This window comes from Camellia sinensis, chromosome 11, assembly GCF_055761805.1.
Source record: "Camellia sinensis isolate YWXY chromosome 11, ASM5576180v1, whole genome shotgun sequence".
Lineage (NCBI taxonomy): Eukaryota > Viridiplantae > Streptophyta > Magnoliopsida > Ericales > Theaceae > Camellia > Camellia sinensis.
The window spans coordinates 85848690-85872079 of record NC_138971.1 but is presented as its reverse complement, the minus strand read 5'-3'; the positions used below and the strand labels follow the sequence as shown (position 1 = coordinate 85872079).

At 41.1% G+C, this 23390-nt stretch overlaps 1 pseudogene across 1 annotated transcript in view; it reads left to right on the top strand.

The window, feature by feature from the left end:
* LOC145802461 (calcium-transporting ATPase 3, endoplasmic reticulum-type-like) overlaps window positions 1-23390 on the top strand; it is a 116969-nt pseudogene that overhangs the window by 64583 nt on the left and 28996 nt on the right. The window contains exons 4-8 of the transcript XR_014344581.1: window positions 13024-13135; window positions 18003-18101; window positions 18204-18350; window positions 18457-18514; window positions 20170-20253. The product of XR_014344581.1 is annotated as a calcium-transporting ATPase 3, endoplasmic reticulum-type-like (transcript). The remainder of the gene's footprint in view (window positions 1-13023; window positions 13136-18002; window positions 18102-18203; window positions 18351-18456; window positions 18515-20169; window positions 20254-23390) is intronic.

Below are 23390 nucleotides of genomic sequence, written 5' to 3'. Positions count from 1 at the left end.
ACCTCCTAGGCACGAGAAACTTGTGGAAGAAGACGGGATTTGAATCGGGTTCCCGGTTTGGGAGTTAGAGCCGGATTTCGGCCTAGGCAAGCTAGTTCCTTAAGAAATTTGAATTCGAGGTGATGATGCCCCAAAATCATCACAACAGCGTCGGTTTGGCACGAAATTTGGCACGCACGACAGCCTAGGCACGAGAGACTTCTGGGAGAAGACGGTACTCCAATCGGGTTCCCGGTTTGGGAGTCAGAGCCGGATTTCACTCTAGGAAAACTAGTTCCTTAAGAAACTTGAATTCGAGGTTTTGACGCCCTAAAATCGCCAAAAGGCGTCGGTTTCGCACAAAACCTGCCACACACTACCGCCTAGGCACGAGAAACTTGTGGGAGAAGACAGGACTCCAATCGGGTTTCCTGTTTGGGAGTTACAGCCGGATTTCACTTTAGGCAAACTAGTTCCTTAAGAAACTTGAATTCGAGGTGTTGACGCCCCATAATCGCCAAGGAATTGGGGTCACTGCTGTAGCAGTGACTGTTGTGCTTCATTTTGTGATGCATTATGGGATTATTTTTATGATCTGAACCGTTCATTTTGTAGGGTTTGTTGAGTACTTCAAGCCTACCAAAAATCATATTAATCGGACAAGAAGAAACAAGAAGTTTTTCTTTTGAAAAATAATATAAAAATATGCAATTCGATCATATAGTTGTTGATATCCGATTAATATGATTTTTGGTAGGCTTGAAGTACTGAACAAATCTTACAAAATGAACGGTTCAGATCATAAAAATAATTCCATAATGCATCACAAAATGAAGCACAACAGTCACTGCTGTGCCTTTGCCACAGCAGTGACCCCAATTCCTTGGCGATTATGGGGCGTCAACACATTGAATTCAAGTTTCTTAAGGAACTAGTTTGCCTAAAGTGAAATCCGGCTCTAACTCCCAAACAGGAAACCCGATTGGAGTCCTGTCTTCTCCCACAAGTTTCTCGTGCCTAGGCGGTAGTGTGTGGCAGGTTTTGTGCGAAACCGACGCCTTTTGGCGATTTTAGGGCGTCAAAACCTCGAATTCAAGTTTCTTAAGGAACTAGTTTCCCTAGAGTGAAATCCGGCTCTGACTCCCAAACCGGGAACCCGATTGGAGTATCGTCTTCTCCCAGAAGTCTCTCGTGCCTAGGCTGTCGTGCGTGCCAAATTTCGTGGCAAACCGACGCTGTCGTGGTGATTTTGGGGCAACATCACCTCGAATTCAAATTTCTTAAGGAACTAGCTTGCCCAGGCCGAAATCCGACTCCAACTCCCAAACCGGGAACCCGATTCAAATCCTGTCTTCTCCCACAAGTTTCTCGTGCCTAGGCGGTCGTGTGTGCCAAGTTTCGTGCAAAACAGACGCCGTTTGCAGATTTTGGGGCGTCAACACCTCGAATTCAAGTTTCTTAAGGAACTAGTTTGCCTAGAGTGAAATCCGACTTTAACTCCGAAACCGGGAACCCGATTGGAGTACCGTCTTCTCCCACAAGTCTCTCGTCCCTAGACTTTTGGGAGAAGACGGTACTCCAATCGGGTTCCCGGTTTGGGAGTCAGAGCCGGATTTCACTCTAGGAAAACTAGTTCCTTAAGAAACTTGAATTCGTGGTTTTGACGCCCCAAAATCGCTAAAACGCGTCGGTTTGGCACGAAACTTGGCACACATGAACGCCTAAACACGATAGAGTTGTGGGAGAAGACACAGCTCCAATCGGGTTCCCGATTTGGGAGTTAGAGCCGGATTTCTCTTTAGGCAAACTAGTTCCTTAAGAAACTTGAATTCGAGGTGTAGACGCCCCAAAATCGCCAAAAGGCGTCAGTTTCGCACGAAACTTGGCACACATCGCCTAGGCACGAGAAACTTGTGGGAGAAGATAGGACTCCAATTGGGTTCCCGGTTTGGGAGTTAGAGCCGGATTTCACTCTAGGCAAAAAAGTAGTTCCTTAAGAAATTTGAATTCGAGGTGTTGACCCCTAAAATACCAAACGCCGTCGGTTTGGCACAAAACTTGGCACACATGACCGCCTAAACACGAGAGACTTGTGGGAGAAGACGGGGCTCTAGTCGGGCTCCCGATTTGGGAGTTAGAGCCAGATTTCACTCTAGGCAACCTAGGTTATTAAGAAATTTGAATTCGAGGTTTTGACACCTTAAAGTCACCAAACAGGGTTCGATTGGCACGAACCTGGCACACACGACCGCCTAGGAACGAGAGACTTATGGGAGAAGACGGGGCTCGAATCGGGTTCCCGGTTTGGGAGTAAGAGCCAGATTTCGGTCTAGACAATTTGGTCCCTTAAGAAATTTAAATACGAGGTGTTGACGCCCCAAAATCGCCAAACTGCGTCGGTTTGGCACGAAACTTGGCACACACGACTTCCTAAGCACGAGAGACTTGTGGGACTAGACGGGGCTCGAATTGGGTTCTCGGTTTGGGAGTTAGAGCCGGATTTCGGCCTAGGCAAGCTAGTTCCTTAAGAACTTTGAATTCGAGGTGTTGACGCCCCAAAATTACAAACGGCGTCGGTTTGACACGAAAGTTGACACACACGACCGCCTAGGCACGAGAGACTTGTGGGAGAAGACGGTACTCCAATCGGGTTCCCGGTTTGGTAGTTAGAGACAGATTTCACTCTAGGCAAGCTACTTCCTTAAGAAACTTAAATTCGAGGTGTTGACGTCCCAAAATCGCCAAAAGGCGTCGGTTTCGCACGAAACTTGGCACACACGACCGCCTAGGCACGTGAAACTTGTGGGAGAAGACGGGGCTCCAATCAGGTTCCCGGTTTGGGAGTTAGAGCTAGATTTCATTATAGGCAAATTAGTTCGTTAATAAATTTGAATTCGAGGTGTTGACGCCCCGAAATCGCCAAAAGGCGTCTGTTTCGCCCGAAACCTGGCCCGCAAGACTGCCTAAGCACTAGAAACTTGTTGGAGATTACAGGACTCCAATTCGGTTCCCGATTTTGGAGTTCCTTATGAAAATTGAATTCGAGGTTTGGACGCCCCGAAATACCAAACGCCGTGGGTTTGGCACGTAACTTGGCACACATGACCGCCTAAACACGATAGAGTTTTGGGAGAAGACACGGCTCCAATCGGGTTCCCGGTTTGTGAGTTAAAGCCGGATTTCACTCTAGGCAAAAGTAGTTCCTCAAGAAATTTGAATTCGAGGTGTTGACGCTCCAAAATACCAAACGCCGTCGGTTTGGCACAAAACTGGGCAGACATGACCGCCTAAAGACGAGAGACTTGTGGGAGAAGACGGGGCTCCAATCGGGTTCCCGGTTTGGGAGTAAGAGCCAGATTTCGGTCTAGACAATTTGGTCCCTTAAGATATTTAAATTCGAGGTGTTGACGCCCCAAAATTGCCAAACGGCGTCGGTTTGGCAAGAAACTTGGCACACACAACTGCCTAGGCACGAGAGACTTGTAGGAAAAGACGGGGCTCGAATCGGGTTCCCGGTTTGGGAGTTATAGCCGGATTTCGGTCTAGGCAAGCTAGTTCCTTAAGAAATTTGAATTTCAGGTGTTGACGCCCCAAAATTACCAAACGGCGTCGGTTTGACACGAAAGTTGACACACACGACCCCGCCTAGGCATGAGAGACTTGTGGGAGAAGACGGTACTCCAATCGGGTTCCCGGTTTGGGAGTTAGAGACGGATTTCACTCTAGGCAAGCTACTTCCTTAAGAAACTTAAATTCGAGGTGTTGACGTCCCAAAATCGCCAAAAGGCGTCGGTTTCGCACGAAACTTGGCACACACGATCGCCTAGGCACGTGAAACTTGTGGGAGAAGACGGGGCTCCAATCAGGTTCCCGGTTTGGGAGTTAGAGCTAGATTTCACTATAGGCAAATTAGTTCGTTAATAAATTTGAATTCGAGGTGTTGACGCCTCGAAATCGCCAAAATGCGTCTGTTTCGCTCGAAACCAGCACAAGACTGTCTAAGCACGAGAAACTTGTAGGAGATGACAGGACTCCAATTCGGTTCCCGATTTTGGAGTTCCTTATGAAAATTGAATTCGAGGTGTGGACGCCCCGAAATATCAAACGCCGTCGGTTTGGCACGAAACTTGGCACACATGACCGCCTAAACACGATAGAGTTTTGGGAGAAGACACGGCTCCAATCGGGTTCCCGGTTTGTGAGTTAAAGCCGGATTTCACTATAGGCAAAAGTAGTTCCTCAAGAAATTTGAATTCAAGGTGTTGACGCCCCAAAATACCAAACGCCGTCGGTTTGGCATAAAACTGGGCACACATGACCGCCTAAAGACGAGAGACTTGTGGGAGAAGACGGGGCTCCAATCGGGTTCCCGGTTTGGGAGTAAGAGCCAGATTTCGGTCTAGACAATTTGGTCGCTTAAGATATTTAAATTCGAGGTGTTGACGCCCCAAAATTGCCAAACGGCGTCGGTTTGGCAAGAAACTTGGCACACACAACTGCCTAGGCACGAGAGACTTGTAGGAGAAGACGGGGCTCGAATCGGGTTCCCGGTTTGGGAGTTATAACCGGATTTCAGTCTAGGCAAGCTAGTTCCTTAAGAAATTTGAATTTAAGGTGTTGACGCCCCAAAATTACCAAACGGCGTCGGCTTGACACGAAACTTAACACACACGACCACCTAGGCACGAGAGACTTGTGGGAGAAAACGGTTCTCCAATGGGGTTCCCGGTTTGGAAGTTAGAGACGGATTTCACTCTAGGCAAACTAGTTCCTTAAGAAACTTGAATTCGAGGTGTTGACGCCCCGAAATTGCCAAAAGGCGTCTGTTTCGACCGAAACCTGGCGCACAAGACCGCCTAAGCACGAGAAACTTGTAGGAGATGACAGGACTCCAATTGGGTTCCCGATTTTGGAGTTAGAGCCGGATTTCGCTCTAGGCAAAAGTAGTTCCTTATGAAAATTGAATTCAAGGTGTGGACGCTCCGAAACACCAAACGTCGTCGGTTTGGCACGAAACTTGGCACACATGACCGCCTAAACACAATAGAGTTTTGGGAGAAGACACGGCTCGAATTGGGTTCCCGGCTTGGGAGTTAAAGCTGGATTTCACTCTTGCCACAAGTAGTTCCTTAAGAAATTTGAATTCGAGGTGTTGACGCCCCAAAATACCAAACGTTGTCGGTTTGGCACAAAACTGGGCACACATGACAGCCTAAAGACGAGAGACTTGTGGGAGAAGACGGGGCTCCAATCGGGTTCCCGGTTTGGGAGTTGGAGCCAGATTTCACTCTAGGCAACCTAGTTCGTTAAGAAATTTGAATTCGAGCTTTTGACACCTTAAAATCACCAAACGGGGTTCGATTGGCACGAAACCTCCACGACCGCCTAGGCACGAGAGACTTGTGGGAGAAGACGGGGCTCGAATCGGGTTCCCGGTTTTGGAGTAAGAGCCAGATTTCGGTCTAGACAATTTTGTCCCTTAAGAAATTTAAATTCGAGGTGTTGACGCCCCAAAATTGCCAAACGGCGTCGGTTTGGCAAGAAACTTGGCACCCACAACTGCCTAGGCACGAGAGACTTGTGGGAGAAGACGGGGCTCGAATCGGGTTCCCGGTTTGGGAATTAGAGCCGGATTTCGGTCTAAGCAAGCTAGTTCCTTAAGAAATTTGAATTCAAGGTGTTGACGCCCCAAAATTACCAAACGGCGTCGGCTTGACACGAAACTTAACACACACGACCACCTAGGCACGAGAGACTTGTGGGAGAAAACGGTACTCCAATCGGGTTCCCGGTTTGGGAGTTAGAGACGGATTTCATTCTAGGCAAACTAATTTCTTGAGAAACTTGAATTCGAGGTGTTGACGCCCAAAAATCGCCAAAAGGCGTCAGTTTCGTACGAAACTTGGCACACACGATTGCCTAGGCACGTGAAACTTGTGGGAGAAGACAGGACTCCAATTGGGTTCCCGGTTTGGGAGTTAAAGCCGGATTTCACTCTAGGCAAAAGTAGTTCCTTATAAAATTTGAATTCGAGGTGTTGACACCCCAAATTACCAAATGCCGTCAGTTTGGCACAAAACTTGGCACACAAGACCGCCTAATCACGAGAGACTTGTGGGAGAAGACGGGGCTCCAATCGGGTTCCCGGTTTGAGAGTTAGAGCCAGATTTCACTATAGGCAAACTAGTTCGTTAATAAATTTGAATTCGAGGTTTTGACACCTTAAAATCACCAAACGGGGTTCAATTAGCACGAAACTTGGCACACACGACCGCCTAGGCACGAGAGACTTGTGGGAGAAGACGGGGCTCGAATCGGGTTCCCGGTTTGGGAGTTATAGCCGGATTTCGATCCCTTTAGAAATTTAAATTCGAGGTGTTGATGCCCTTAAATCGCCAAACGGCGTTGGTTTTGCACGAAACTTGGCACACACGACCGCCTAGGCACGAGAGACTTGTGGGAGAAGACAAGGCTCGAATCGGGTTCCCGGTTTGGGTGTTAGAGCCGGTTTTCAGTCTAGCCAAGCTAGTTCCTTAAGAAATTGAAGTCGAGGTGCTGATGCCCCAAAATCACCAAACGGCGTCGGTCTGGCACGAAACTTGGCACACACGACCGCCTAGGGATGAGAGACTTGGGGGAGAAGACGGTACTCCAATCGGGTTCCCGGTTTCGGAGTTAAAGCCGTATTTCACTCTAGGCAAACTAATTCCTTAATAAACTTGAATTCCCAAAATCTGCAAACGGCGTCTGTTTTGCACGAAACTTGGCACACACGACCGCCTAGGCACGAGAAACTTGTGGGAGAAGACGGGATTTGAATCGGGTTCCCGGTTTGGGAGTTAGAGCCGGATTTCGGCCTAGGCAAGCTGGTTCCTTAAGAAATTTGAATTCGAGGTGATGATGCCCCAAAATCACCACAACAGCGTCGGTTTGGCACGAAATTTGGCACGCACGACAGCCTAGGCACGAGAGACTTCTGGGAGAAGACGGTACTCCAATCGGGTTCCCGGTTTGGGAGTCAGAGCCGGATTTTACTCTAGGAAAACTAGTTCCTTAAGAAACTTGAATTCGAGGTTTTGACGCCCTAAAATCGCCAAAAGGCGTCGATTTCGCACGAAACCTGCCACACACTACCGCCTAGGCACGAGAAACTTGTGGGAGAAGACAAGACTCCAATCGGGTTTCCTGTTTGGGAGTTACAGCCGGATTTCACTTTAGGCAAACTAGTTCCTTAAGAAACTTGAATTCGAGGTGTTGACGCCCCATAATCGCCAAGGAATTGGGGTCACTGCTGTAGCAGTGACTGTTGTGCTTCATTTTGTGATGCATTGTGGGATTATTTTTATGATCTGAACCGTTCATTTTGTAGGGTTTGTTGAGTACTTCAAGCCTACCAAAAATCATATTAATCGGATACCAATAACTATATGATCGAATTGCATATAAAAATACTATTTTTCAAAAGAAAAACTTCTTGTTTGTTTTTTTGGTTATCAATCATATAGTTGTTGATATCCGATTAATATGATTTTTGGTAGGATTGAAGTACTCAACAAATCTTACAAAATGAACGGTTCAGATCATAAAAATAAGCCCATAATACATCACAAAATGAAGCACAACAGTCACTGCTGTGCATTTGCCACAGCAGTGACCCCAAGTCCAAATCGCCAAAAGGCGTCGGTTTCGCACAGAACTTGGCACACACGACCGCCTAGGCACGAGAAACTTGTGGGAGAAGACAGAACTCCAATTAGGTTTCCGGTTTGGGAGTTAGAGCCAGATTTCACTCTAGGCAAAAGTAGTTCCTTAAGAAATTTGAATTCGAGGTGTTGACGCCCCAAAATACCAAACGCCGTCGGTTTGGCACAAAACTTGGCACACATGACCGCCTAAACACGAGAGACTTGTGGGAGAAGACGGGGCTCTAGTCGGGCTCCCGATTTGGGAGTTAGAGCCAGATTTCACTCTAGGCAACCTAGGTCATTAAGAAATTTGAATTCGAGGTTTTGACACCTTAAAATCACCAAACAGGGTTCGATTGGCACGAACCTGCCACACACGACCGCCTAGGAACGAGAGACTTATGGGAGAAGACGGGGCTCGAATCGGGTTCCCCGTTTGGGAGTTGGAGCCAGATTTCATTCTAGGCAACCTAGTTCGTTAAGAAATTTGAATTCGAGGCTTTGACACCTTAAAATCACCAAACGGGGTTCGATTGGCACGAAACCTGGCACACACGACCGCCTAGGCACGAGAGACTTCTGGGAGAAGACGGTACTCCAATCGGGTTCCCGGTTTGGGAGTCAGAGCCGGATTTCACTCTAGGAAAACTAGTTCCTTAAGAAACTTGAATTCGTGGTTTTGACGCCCCAAAATCGCTAAAACGCGTCGGTTTGGCACGAAATTTGGCACACATGAACGCCTAAACACGATAGAGTTGTGGGAGAAGACACGGCTCCAATCGGGTTCCCGATTTGGGAGTTAAAGCCGGATTTCTCTTTAGGCAAACTAGTTCCTTAAGAAACTTGAATTCGAGGTGTAGACGCCCCAAAATCGCCAAAAAGCGTCAGTTTCGCACGAAACTTAGCACACACGACCGCCTAGGCACGAGAAACTTGTGGGAGAAGATAGGACTCCAATTGGGTTCCCGGTTTGGGAGTTAGAGCCGGATTTCACTCTAGGCAAAAGTAGTTCCTTAAGAAATTTGAATTCGAGGTGTTGACGCCCCAAAATACCAAACGCCGTCGGTTTGGCACAAAACTTGGCACACATGACCGCCTAAACACGAGAGACTTGTGGGAGAAGACGGGGCTCTAGTCGGGCTCCCGATTTGGGAGTTAGAGCCAGATTTCACTCTAGGCAACCTAGGTTATTAAGAAATTTGAATTCGAGGTTTTGACACCTTAAAATCACCAAACAGGGTTCGATTGGCACGAACCTGGCACACACGACCGCCTAGGAACGAGAGACTTATGGGAGAAGACGGGGCTCGAATCGGGTTCCCGGTTTGGGAGTTAGAGCCAGATTTCGGTCTAGACAATTTTGTCCCTTAAGAAATTTAAATTCGAGGTGTTGACGCCCAAAAATTGCCAAACGGCGTCGGTTTGGCAAGAAACTTGGCACCCACAACTGCCTAGGCACGAGAGACTTGTGGGAGAAGACGGGGCTCGAATCGGGTTCCCGGTTTGGGAGTTAGAGCCGGATTTCGGTCTAGGCAAGCTAGTTCCTTAAGAAATTTGAATTCAAGGTGTTGACGCCCCAAAATTACCAAACGGCGTCGGCTTGACACGAAACTTAACACAGACGACCACCTAGGCACGAGAGACTTGTGGGAGAAAACGGTACTCCAATCGGGTTCCCGGTTTGGGAGTTAGAGACGGATTTCACTCTAGGCAAACTAATTTCTTGAGAAACTTGAATTCGAGGTGTTGACGGCCCAAAATACCAAATGCCGTCAGTTTGGCACAAAACTTGGCACACAAGACCGCCTAATCACGAGAGACTTGTGGGAGAAGACGGGGCTCCAATCGGGTTCCCGGTTTGAGAGTTAGAGCCAGATTTCACTATAGGCAAACTAGTTCGTTAATAAATTTGAATTCGAGGTTTTGACACCTTAAAATTACCAAACAGGGTTCGATTTGCACGAAACTTGGCACACACGACCGCCTAGGCACGAGAGACTTGTGGGAGAAGACGGGGCTCGAATCGGGTTCCCGGTTTGGGAGTTAGAGCCGGATTTCGGTCCCTTTAGAAATTTAAATTCGAGGTGTTGATGCCCCAAAATCGCCAAACGGCGTTGGTTTTGCACGAAACTTGGCACACACGACCGCCTAGGCACGAGAGACTTGTGGGAGAAGACAGGGCTCGAATCGGGTTCCCGGTTTGGGTGTTAGAGCCGGTTTTCGGTCTAGCCAAGCTAGTTCGTTAAGAAATTTGAAGTCGAGGTGCTGATGCCCCAAAATCACCAAACGGCGTCGGTCTGGCACGAAACTTGGCACACACGACCGCCTAGGGACGAGAGACTTGTGGGAGAAGACGGTACTCCAATCGGGTTCCCGGTTTCGGAGTTAAAGCCGGATTTCACTCTAGGCAAACTAGTTCCTTAAGAAACTTGAATTCGAGGTGTTGACGCCCCAAAATCTGCAAACGGCGTCTGTTTTGCACGAAACTTGGCACACACGACCGCCTAGGCACGAGAAACTTATGGAAGAAGACGGGATTTGAATCGGGTTCCTGGTTTGGGAGTTAGAGCCGGATTTCGGCCTGGGCAAGCTAGTTCCTTAAGAAATTTGAATTCGAGGTGATGATGCCCCAAAATCACCACAACAGCGTCGGTTTGGCACGAAATTTGGCACACACGACAGCCTAGGCACGAGAGACTTCTGGGAGAAGACGGTACTCCAATCGGGTTCCCGGTTTGGGAGTCAGAGCCGGATTTCACTCTAGGAAAACTAGTTCCTTAAGAAACTTGAATTCGAGGTTTTGACGCCCTAAAATCGCCAAAAGGCGTCGGTTTCGCACAAAACCTGCCACACACTACCGCCTAGGCACAAGAAACTTGTGGGAGAAGACAGGACTCCAATCGGGTTTCCTGTTTGGGAGTTACAGCCGGATTTCACTTTAGGAATTTTTAAAAAATCGGAATTTTTAAAAATTTTTTATGAGTTTTGAATAGAATTTTAAGTTGTGTGCTTGGTTATGAGCTGTAAGTTTTTGTATCAAATATCATATGTCACATCAAAAATTTCCCACTCAATCCAAAACTCATTCACCAAACAAATTTTCCACACTCAAATCATAATTTCAAAACTCACAAACTCAATATTCAACTCTTATTCTCAAATCATATTTAGAAAACTCTACCAAACGCTATCCAAAATTGGAGACTAGGGATTTTAAAAAATTGGGCTTTTAAAATTAGGGCTTACAATCAAGGACTCAAAAATTAATAGATTTAAGTAAAACAAGGGTTTTGAAATTACCTTAGGATGACAGAAACAATCATTCACTGGTGAGGGAGAGATGTCAATTGAGTCGGAGACATCGAGTAATTGATGTGAAATCTGAGATATCAATGAAGAGGATCAGTCGCTGGTGAAGGAGAGACCTTGAGTAGTCAAGGTGAGATTTGAGATGTAGATGCAGATGCAGATGTGAGATGTCTACAAAGCCGTGGTGAGATTTGAGATAGAGATGGATTTGTGAGATGTTAATGGAGAAGAGGGAGAGTGACATTGAGAGAGAGGTTGGCTGGATACACTGCAAGACAGACAACCAGATGAGGCATCATCTTTCAACCGTAGTCTCTAAGAGTGAGACAGGGAAATAAGGACTGAGGTGAGGCTAAGTAGTGAAAGGGACGATTGGGTTAATGGTGCAAGGGTGGATGGTTGGGAATAACATAGACTGTGGGTTTTGTTAGTTTTTGTTTTAAAAAAGCAAAAATGAACTGACTGGTCTGAGAATAGAACTTACCAAAACTAGATTTTTCGGTTGTCGTTTTATTTATTTATTTTTTATTTTTTGGGATAAAACTTCCAGTACTTATAAATTATCATATAGGAAACTAACTTTATTAAAATAATTATAAAATGAGACTTTACCAGGCCGGAAAAAACTGATTTTTACTTGGCTTGAATTGATCCCTAGTGAGTTAGAATTGAAACCAACCATTTTCCAATTTTTGCAGATTTTGACTTTTATTTTAACATGACATATGCATATAGTTCTAGCCTTTTATTGTAAATGCTGGTACTGTTTTATAGTGTTGTGTCCCCTCACTCATTTCTTTTTGTCTGCTTAATTAGTTGCCTTTCAAATTAAAAGTGTGTTGAACCTTACTGATGGGATTCACCTAAAGTTTTTATTTTTATTTTTTTAATTTTTTTTTTTAAATTACGTTTCTCAATAGTTCGTTCTTGAAATGATTATAATCTTGGACACTTTTAAGTTGTGCTTGTGTTGTAATGGTACACTTGGGTCTTCTAGCTGTTAACTACTTCATTTTTTATTTTTTTATTCCACTTTTAACCCTTAATTTCATTTTGTGTTTTTTGTATGTGGCCTTAATGAATTGCAAAGTTTGTTCTTCGTGCCCTTTATATTTACTTTTGGCCTCACCTTTATTCTATGCAAGCGTATTACACAATTGAAAAAAGGTTATTCCTAATTGTTGCTACAGAAGACCTAACACTCGGCATAATTTTCTCAAAGTTGCTTGCTCAAAACGGTCAAACTTGACCTACAATCTCACGTTTGGCAGTCACAGCTTTAACCACTTCATCAAGCAATGGCCCCTAGCATATAGACGGTTGCTAGATGGAGTTTAACCTCAGTTTTGGGAAGGAATATTTTTTAAAACTAGATGTGTAATCTTTGATATCATGTGGCTTTGACAGACGTGGATTAAGTGAATCCTTTGTATTATTATTATTTTATTATTCATATTTTTCATGTATATAGTATATATTGAATATTCCATACCTTGTATATTTTTAAAGATTGAAATTTTAAATCAGACCAAAATCTGACATTAAGCTGAAGTTTGGAGGAATTAAAAAACTGAAACATTAAATTATGTTCAAAGGTGGAAGAGAATGACTCTTGATTGTATAAAGAGAAATCCAATCTGTATCTGTGACATGGATTATTGATATCAGGAGACAGTTAGATCCCACTGATTTGCTTTTCGAATTTTGCTGGTTGTTCGTGTGCTATTCCATTGTAATAATCATGATGTTGGCCAAATACAGACAATGGTCCTCTGTTTGATTGGTTACTGGTTTGGTTTCTCACATAATATACTGGTACCTTTTATAATCATTGTCAATCCTTCTGCAATTTTTTATATCTGTTTGACTTGCGCATCATTTTACCTGTTTTTTTAGTCCTAATCAATAATACGAGTTTCTTAAGAGAAATATGGTTTTTTGGTTTTTTTTTTTTTTTTGTTATATGGCTATTTCTTTCTTTCTTTTTTATTTTTATTTTTTATTTTTATCCCTTGGCCTTATGTGTAGATATGAATTTTTTATTGATCAGTTTTGCAGGAAAGGAAGCCTTACGATGTCTTGCTCTAGCCTTGAAAAGGATGCCCATGGGTCATCAAACTGTGTCCTTCGACGATGAAAAGGACCTTACATTTGTTGGGTTGGTATGTTTTTTTTGGGTATAGTTTGTTGATTGGTATTGTTGGTGAGTCTTAGGCATCAAGATTCTTGCAACAAGTTTTGTGTGATTTTCCCGTCATCATTCGAGTAGGTTGTTACTACTTTCTACTAAAAGTGGTCATTTCTTCAATCAGACGAAAAGAACAAAAGAAGCAAAAATGAGTGATTTGCATGAATGCTTCATTAATTTAGGGGAAACTATCAATCAGTGGGAAGTGGGGCAAATATTTACGAAAGGTTGGGTGTTTTTATGGGGTGCAAATTTTATTGTGTTTGTTTTCACAAGAAATAGTTGTACCCCTATGTATTTGTAAATTTTTTTTGTCAACCCTGATTGGTAATTGCCCCGTTCATTTATTATTGAGACCCCATGAATGTGGCTACCCTTCACTATGAAGCATTTTACTTGTTTGCAAGTTGGCAAGCTTGGTAAACTGTTTTCATTGTACTTGTTAGCAAATTCATCAAATTTAGGTATCCGTGGAAATGTTCTAGATCTTTCCGCTATGGAGAAAAAAACGAGTGGTATATGTATATATGAGATTATGTCGTAAATTTCTTAGTAAAAGTAGCATCAAGTGTGATATACAATAACTATGTATCAGAAGCTCCTGCCACTTAGATGAGATCCAATTGAATATTTTTGAAAACCTAGCGTAATATCCATTAACTTCTATACTAAAAAAGTGCAGACACGAACACGTGATACGATATGGACATGCCAACATAACAATTTTTAAAAAAATATAAGACACGACACTTGAGAAACACACAAATTTATGGTTTTCTATATTTATTTTATGTCATTTATAAATATTTCACTCAAATTTAATAAAAGTATATAACATACCTTGAATTCTAAAGTTTAAAGGAGAATGGATTAATAGGCATAAATTTATGTTGTTTTTCTTTTAAATTGAAAGTTATTTTGTTGAAACTTATAATGTGTTTCATATGTGCCTAAGCAATGAATGCGAGTCCCTCAAATGACTTTAGTCTAAAAAAATTATAAAAAATAACAGCACATGTTTGGACTTGTGTCTTTCACGTGTTAGGAAGTGTCCGGTCAGTGTTAGTATCTAACATGCCACCTTCTTAGAAGTGTCCATGCTTCTTAGCTTATATTTTTATTTATGTATGCAGAAACACACACATGGTAAATCATTTACTTGTATGTGGTGGTTGGTGGAAATTTCTTATTAATTCTCGCAACTACTTACCACAAGTCCATTAGTGGTTCTAAAAAGCATTCAGTTTGTAACGTAACGGTTGGTTTAAGGATGACAGATTTGGATATTGACTGATTTTCCGGTGTGAACTGAAATCGCTCCTGAACCGGCTGGTTTCTGTTACAAACCAGTCCGTAATGGTTTTTCACCATATCTGAAATAATTTTTTTTTTGAACCTTACTTTATTATGTATTTAAAAAAATCATTTTAGTCATCTATTCAGCCATGTGGTGTGGAGAGTCGGACTAACCAATGATTGAGTACTTTCTGTTCATGGGTATAATTTATAAGGCTTATTTAAAGCTAGTGGGATGGCTGTTGCTTGAGTTACTAGCCGATGTGGGACTCTTGAGTGTACATTGGTAGATGTCACTTGATGTGGGATTGAAAGACAGGTTCTTACTCTCACAGGTTTTCATACTTTAGAGCTTCAATCGATGAAAAGGGGCCATTTTTTTTTTTTATTAACATTAATTTTATTAGGTCATACAGTATGAAAAATATATTTTTAAATGTCCCAATATTTATTAAAATATGACCAGTTAAGATTACAGTCATCTGAAGATGTGTATTATTGAGTTTTAGGTGAGTTGCTGATCCCGGTATGTATAGCTGATACTCTCGATATCGTTATACCACGATCGTTACCGTTATGTGTCTCAATACTGCAATTTAGAACCATGCGTCCAGCATGCTATGGTTGGTAAGAGAAGAGAAGAAAAGGAAAGATTGAAAATCCCTTTGCAGTATGATAACATTAGGAAACTTGGCGTAAGGCTGATTATAAGTGGAATTGCAGTGGGTTTTGGTTATGGAAATTTGTGAGGGTGAGGTTGTAGAAGATAAAAGAATGCTTTTGGGGTTTGTAGATAAAAAATGTTGAATTTTTGTTTGATTTCTAAGTTGTATGGTTGCAGGATTAACAGAATTGACTGCTGAAAGTTCCAGGGAAGCTGTTATTTTATGAGATTTAATTGTTTATTTGAAGGCTAATAAGTGGGGTAATGGTTTTGGTGTGATTGCTGCATGATTGGGGAATGTTTTGGGTCTGTTCTGGTTAGTGATGCACTTGGGTGGGGTTAGTTTGGCTTTATACTTAACCTAGAACCGAACTGACCAATCTATGGTTCTCCAACATTGGAATCGAGAACTGGGCCATCTTTTGTAAACCAAACCAAATGATTTCAAATGTCTTTTTGAACCACAGGCCTAATGATTTTAAATGTCTTTTGGAAAGAAACTTGCCTATAGCTTTGCCCTAACTCTTGCAAAATGGGCCAATCTACAAGGATAACCAACCAATTAGCCCAAGGGAGAGAATATCTTTTTATGACTTGTGGAAGTGAAGCCATTTTTCTTCTAAATCAATGTCAGACTATCAAAGTTTTAAAGTCATTATTGAGGCTCTCTACAAGGTGAGGCTAAGGGAAAATGCATTAAGGCCTTGATTTTTAGGCAACACTTTCCAAAATCGCGCATCAACTGTCTAAGGCATGCGCGTCAACTGTCTAAGGCATATGCGCCTTAGGTGTGCCTTGTATGCATCTTGCACAAAAAAAACATATGAGAAGTACACACATGGAGAGTTTGTCTTGGGCTGTTGTTAAACTTAGTCTCCTACATGGTTTAAACATAAAAGAAAAACCTCTTTTGTAACTATATTTCACAGGAAAAATCAAGTAAATGATCAACCAAAGAAACACAATCCTAAAGCTTAAGTAAGAAGCTTAATAATTAAAGTTTAGAATGTCGATTTCAACTTCGATAACCGAGTAGGACAGCTTGTACAAACCTCCTTTTTTTTTTTTTTTTTCTTCTTTCTTTCTTTTGATAACCGAGTAGGACAGCTTGTCCGCACCTCGACGATAGTGAAATGTTCAGTGCATTGAGGAGAAAAGTATTTACACCTTTATATTTAAGTTTTAATACTTTTTAACTACTTTAAAATATTTTATTTATGTCCTAAATATAAAAATTTGAAATTTGAAATGCTAACACCTCATTATCTTGAGGCTTACACCTCACCTCATGAGGGCTAATTTGCCTTGCATTACGCATTTACCCTTAAAAACTTTGGGAACAACTAATATAATGAACAACCTTGTTCATATCATATTATGAATGCTGCAAATATGAACCACTCTAAAGCTCTATTAATTTGGCATGGTGGCACTAAGAAATATTTTGTTTAAATGTGACCTAACAGCTTTTGTCATTATGATGTGTTTTTGTAGAGCTGCTCCAAACATAAACAACATGCAATTAGATTTGCTTTGGTCATGGTGAAATTGTGTCATTTTTAGAGTTTAAGTTGTTAATCTGTCAAGTTTAAATTAGTTGTTTCCAGAGAGTGAACGAGAGCTGGAGAGATAGAGGAAAGAGCTTGATTGATGAAGATGGAAGGGGGGAGGAAGAGGAAGATGATGAGGGTTGTACCAGGTCCCCAACACAGGAAATGATGGCTCATGATGGTAGACTGCTGTTGGAGTTGGAGAAGATGTTGGGTGATGGTGGCATGTAAGTTTCAGAGGCAGGTGTGATGACCACCAATGGTGAAGTTGGTGGTGGCCACTATTGACTTTGTTAGGTGGTGGTTTGAGTGAGAGAGAGAGAGAGATCAATGCCAAAATCTTCCTTGGTAGTTTCAGTATTTTTGTTACCTTTCAAAAGGGCATCAAACTTGGAAGAAAGGCTTTTGCTATTAAACATGTTAGTAGATTAAACAAAGAGAACTTATGGCTTTAAGGAAAGGAAGGATCATTTCTGATACAAAGCTGATGGTCATACTATTCTAATGAAGAACTACTTTAGAAAACTTAGCCTAAGGATACCTACAAGTGGAATTGTGGTGGGTCATGGTCATGGAAAGTAGTTAGGGTAAGGGATTTAGGATCCTAAAAGGTCGATGGCAGCTTTTAGGATTTGTACATGAAAATGTGAGTTTTATTCTTGTGGCTGCAAGATTTCAGAATTGGCTACTGAAGGTTCTAGGAAAGTAGCTATGTATGAGATGTAATTGTTAATTTGTAGGCCAACAGGTATAATTAGGTATTAGGCTTGGTTAATGCTTGATTGGGGAAGGATTTTGGGTTGGGAACTGGGATTGTGAGTAGTAACTTTGGAACAGTGTTTTGCTTCCTTTGTATAGAGAAAGAGGAAGATTGGGGAAGGGTTTGGAACATGGACGAATTAACCGTAACATGATTGTATAATGTCTAGGGTGCACTCCATATGAAATCGCTGATTTGCCACTTTTCTTCTTGGCATGCTTTGTATCACCCACCCTTTCATTTGTTTGGTTGGGTTGTATCTAGAGAAAGGGAAAGAAAGAGGGAAGGAGAATTTATTAGAAGTTTCAAATGGTTTTCTCTCAAATGAAAAGATATTTGTAGGGAGATAAATAAACAATGTAAAAGCACGTAAAAAAGTTTTAAATGCTTTACATTCTCTTTGAGACAGTCATTATTGAACTATGATTGGTTGATCAAATTTTGTTCTATTAATTTTAGTTTCTCCCTGTTGAGCGTAAAAATAATCGATCTTTTGGATTTGGATATTGTCTTCATGTTGCCATTTATCTTCTTGTTCTCTTACTCTTTTTTATGTTCAATAAAATTAAAGGTCGGAATGCTTGATCCACCAAGAGAAGAAGTAAGAAATGCTATACTTTCATGCATGACAGCTGGCATACGTGTTATAGTGGTCACAGGGGATAACAAGGTAACTTAAATTATCAATATTAACTTTTTTGTAATATCATGTAATCTTTTTTAATATTTTAAATATTCAAGGGTACTTTTCTAACTTGAGAGGCAACTTTAGAGTACTGCAGAATCACTGTGTCAAAAGATAGGTGCTTTCGATCACATGGGAGATTTTGGTGGACACTCCTTACACTGCTTCTGAGTTTGAAGAGCTTCCAGCACTACAAAAAGCAATGGCATTACAACGCATGACACTGTTCACCCAGTATACTTGACACTTGATAATTCTTTAGTCATTTTACTTTTTTCTTGAGAATTTTAATTTTTTGAATTATATCTTGTAATTCGGGCATAATTTTGCTGCCTGTTAGGGTTGAGCCATCTCATAAAAGGATGCTGGTTGAAGCATTACAACACCAAAATGAAGTGGTAGGTCTCCTGAGTCTCAGTTATCAGAATGATTGTATGATCCTGATGTCCAGTAGGTCTGAGTGGGAGACAAAATGTACATCAGCTGAAGGGTCATTCCCCTAGCACAAACAAATTGTTGCAAGCACAGCAAGACTGTTCGCACAACATCTAAAGACTATAAGCCTAAAAACAGAACTTTTTTTAATCCTAAACTTTGTACTGAATTGATATAAATATAAATATCTTTTGTTTTGTGTTCTAAAAAAAAAAAAAAAAAACTGACATCATGGTACACTAACGACTTTTATCAAAGTGTATCAGTACAGCAATATCCCACTGTTAACACGTCTGCCAATTTGCAAAGTTATTCTTAACCGTTCTCGAAGTATTGATTCTAAACCTCACATCTTCCCCAATAGCTTTCATAATCAAAGGTCCATTTCTTTTTTGGGTGAAGATTCTTCTATTTCTTTCCTTTCATGGTAGACTGCAACAGCCATTAAAAGCTTGAAAACAGCAGTTAGGAAATTATCCTTCTTACAATACTGGACTGTCCAAAGAACCTCCTCACTCCAGCTTTGAGGGTATCTACTGATCTCATTTTTCTGAAGCACATTATCCAAATGAGGGAAGTAAATGGGCATTCCAAAAATAAATGCTCTGAGATTCTTCTGGAATGTTACAGACCACATTTAGGTTCAACTGCCATCCCCCATTCCTTTAGCCTATCTTTAGTGGCCAATCTTTCTTGGCATAGGAGCCATAAAATAAAAGCACATCTTGGAATGTTCTGAGAAAGCCAAATGGTGTTATGTCATCTCAATCTCACTCTCACTCTCACTCTCACCACTTCAATATTTGCTCTCATGGCTATATTTATTGAAACTAGTGAATTGACCTACTGTGGTTACTCTCTCTCCCCGTAAGTTAGCTTTCATCTAGTCACAATGTGGCTGATCATCCTTCTACTTGGTATAGTATTTAGGATCTCATGAATATTACATCAAGGTACATATGATACTGTTATGCTGATATATTGTAGCAGATCTATTGTAAAGCAGTTTTTTAGTGGTGATCTATGCATGTGCATGGGTCAGTCCCAGCTCAAAGGACGGATGGGGATACTGTGGCGCAATGAAGACATATCGTACATGTAGTAGTAGCTGAACCTAACTTTGGTTTTGCATACATATATATGTCATTCGTGAGTTAGTTTTTTAGGGGTGAGAAGTGTTATGAGTTTAGTTTTGTCAGGCATGCATTGTTAGACTAAACTCTAAGATTGAGTCCACTTACTAAACCCTTTCTGCATCTGCTAACCCAATGGTTATAAGTCTCTCCATCTAGTTTCATTCTGCTTGGAGTGGATGGGTGGGGTAGGTAATCATAGTTTTGTTTCTTTGTTTCTTTGTTTTTGTTGTTGTGACCATAGCCAGAACTGTCCCTATTCCACTGCGTTTGGATTTCTTATCTTTGTAATTTTTCAGAAAGTAGAACAAATCATAACTGCGCGCATGTGTATTCTGTTTAAATCAAGAGTTGAATTGAGCTCAGCATGCACTATTTGTTTAGATATTGACCAACTGTTTGTGCAAAGCATTTAGGTTTCCAGTTTCTTTTTCAAATGTGTTTTTCCTGCTCTAGAAATTAATTGTAAACTATATGATTGTAAGGTTGCAATGACTGGCGATGGAGCACCTGCACTAAAGAAAGCTGACATAGGAATTGCCATGGGATCAGGCATAGCAGTTGCCAAGGTATTGCCTGGTGGCTCTCCCTTTTCGAGCATTTTATTTAATATTTCTTTGTCTGTTCAAAAAATAAAATATGGGTCTCAAAAAAACTTTTGCAAATTTATTTAATATTTCTAGGCTATCAAGTATGGCAGGTGTTAGTAACATGGCCTCTTTTTTTTCTCGCTTTTTTTCTTTTGTTCCCTGACATAGTTCCCATGATAGTAGCACCAACTCTATGGCTCTCAAGAAAAACTTCGGCAAATTTATGCCAAAGTTTAGTACTTAATGATTATATTGTTTGGAATCTTGATTATTTGAACAACTCAATGTAAGCAAGATGAACACATTTGTCTCACATTTGATAAAGCTTCAGTAGGAATTCGTTTGTATTTATTTGTGGCTTTTGTTTCTCAAAAACAAAAAAAATTAACGTAAGATATTTTGTGTCATTTCTACTCTTACCAATTTTTCTGTAACGCCCCTAAATAATTAACATTTGACAAACCCAGATTACTCATCAATGTGTTCTAAATTTCCATTGATTTCCGTCGGTCGCATATGAACAGGAACAATAGCATCTTGGCCAACATAATGACTAAATCTCCACATTTGTATTTCATAATATACCCATGAGATTTAGAAAATGCTCCACATGCAATTATACATTCAACACTTTCTAGAATGTGAATCTATGGCATGTGATGAGAATAATTAAGTAAACTATGTACAAAATAATGTGCCATGGGCTACAAGTTCCAAGGCTTATGCCAGGTTACATGGAATGGTTATCAAATCCATACAAATATAGCCCTTGGCTTGTCAAAAACAGAATACAAGTAACTGAGTCATGCGCCCCAAAAGTCCCCTATGCCCCTACTTCGGCGGGGTCACAGCATCTTTACCTGTCAGCGGTTCCACTAGGGGTGAGCATGAAGCCTAGTAGGGAAATCTTGTCAAAGTATATACATTTTAAGCAATCATCATGAGATGGATGCAAATGCCATGTCATACTCAAAAATGTAAATTTTTCTCATTTTACAATCTCATGCAAGATGCTTATTCGAAAACATAATCAATTCAATGATTTCATTATATAATCAAGGGGTGGTAAATACAATTTAAATAATTTCTAAGCTGGTGTCTGTAAGTAGGCTCTCAAACCGGAAGGAACTTGGTGCCTACTCTGCATGAGTTTTTGGACTTTCACCATAGACCTCAAGCCAACTTAGTTCTCAACTGTACACCCCCTAACCACACTTACCAAACGTATTTATCCCAACACAACTCAAAACGAAAGTTTGTTTCACAAATACTTCTTTTCCAAAGTGTAACCTCGACAATGCCAATTTGAAAAGCAATGAGAATGAGATGAGATGACAAAACAATTTATCAACATTTTGCAAAGTTCAATTTTCCTCAATAATTTCCAATCTCAACAACACAGTTCTCAATTGTGATCAAATACCACATCTCTACTCATTATATGTATACACAATATGTTCCAACAGATAATAGCAACACATCATCATATGTATTTTCTTTCTCATATAATCGAAAAAATTTCAATAGGATAATCATCCTTTCAATTCTTTATCTTCTCAAAACAAGCATAACAACATACTATTCTCATAATTTCTCAACATCAGTCTCTCTTTTCCATGGGTTTTCAACAATGAGAATGAACGTGCCAATTTCTTCATCATTTCTCAACAATGAATCTCAACAATGTATAATTCCACACAATCTCACCTTTTTCCCAAATTTCCAAAACCTTGGGTTTTCACAAATATTAGGGTTTCTCATTTTGGAAAGATTTTTACAAAAATAGAGCTCCCAACTATCACATACGTATTTTCTTATGGATTGAAGAAAACATTTGAGAAAAACCCTTTTTGAAAATAAAAAATCTTCCAAACCAAACCCTAACTCAAACTACACAATTATTTCATCAAAATGGCAATAAATTTGTTAAAACATATATATAACTCAAAAAAACTCCCTACCTCAAGCTCTAGGAGAAAGATGAGAGAAAAGCCCTAAAATTGGCTGTGTCGAAATTTGATCTCTACCGCACAAAGTGAAGCTCTTGAAATGCTCTCCAAATTGGCCTCAAGCACTAGGGTCTAAAAAGCTATAGATTTTCCAAGAACAAGGAAAGAGTGAAGATTTTTGGGTGAGGGTTAGAGATAGGGAGAAGAAAAGATGAGAAAAGGTTTTAGAGAGAGAGAGGTATTGTTGAAATGGGAGAAAAAGATGAGAAAAGGGGTCAAAAAGGTGAGATTCTCGAAATTCAGAGTTGGGACCCAATCATTTCCGCATGTGCGAGACCTCTTCACCGCACGTGGGGAGCTCTTCTGTGCACGTGTGGAAAACCACCTCCGCACGTGCTTTTATTTCAGAAGCAAACTCAAACTTTCAACTCTTCCTGCACGTGCGATCCTCACCTCTGCTCATGCGGTCCCCCTCTTCTGCACGTGCAGTTCCAACCGCGCACGTGCGGAAATGTTTACTGGTCCAAAAGAGGTTCTAAAGGATTTCCCACTCTCGTCCCAGTTTCGCCTTTACGTCCAAAACTCTAGGTTTTATCCCAGAACAAAACTTAGGAGTTTAAACAAGGAAGTTATGTAGTGTAGTAACATCACACAGTCTACGAGGTCTCGAAACTGAATAAAAGTTTGAAAGTAATGGATTTAGACGGAAACAATCTAGAAACCAATTGGATTAAATATCCCGGAACATCACATTTGCAATCTGTCCTCTGATGTAATTTTTCATTAACTGACAAATCAACATGACTTCTCTTTCATTCTTCAATATCTAGCAAGTTCTTGTAGTTGTATTGCATTTTCATTCTTTCAAAAGTTACAATATAGGTCATCCTACATGTCTAGTTGAAGCCTCAAATGTTCCTTTATTATCTTCTGTAATAGGGCAATCTCTATGTTGACTTCTGTTTGAACATGCTGTCCACCACTATGTTCCTTTACATGGTGTCCTCTTACTGATTCTCTAGCAGCAGTTCGGTTGATGCAAGCTACTAAAGAACAATAATGCCATTGAAGGTGTGGTCTGATGTGTCTTATCTCCATAGACTTTGGCCCTAAGCAACTAGGTGAACACCAGCCATTGAAATCCCCGAGCTGCTTCCTTGTCATCTT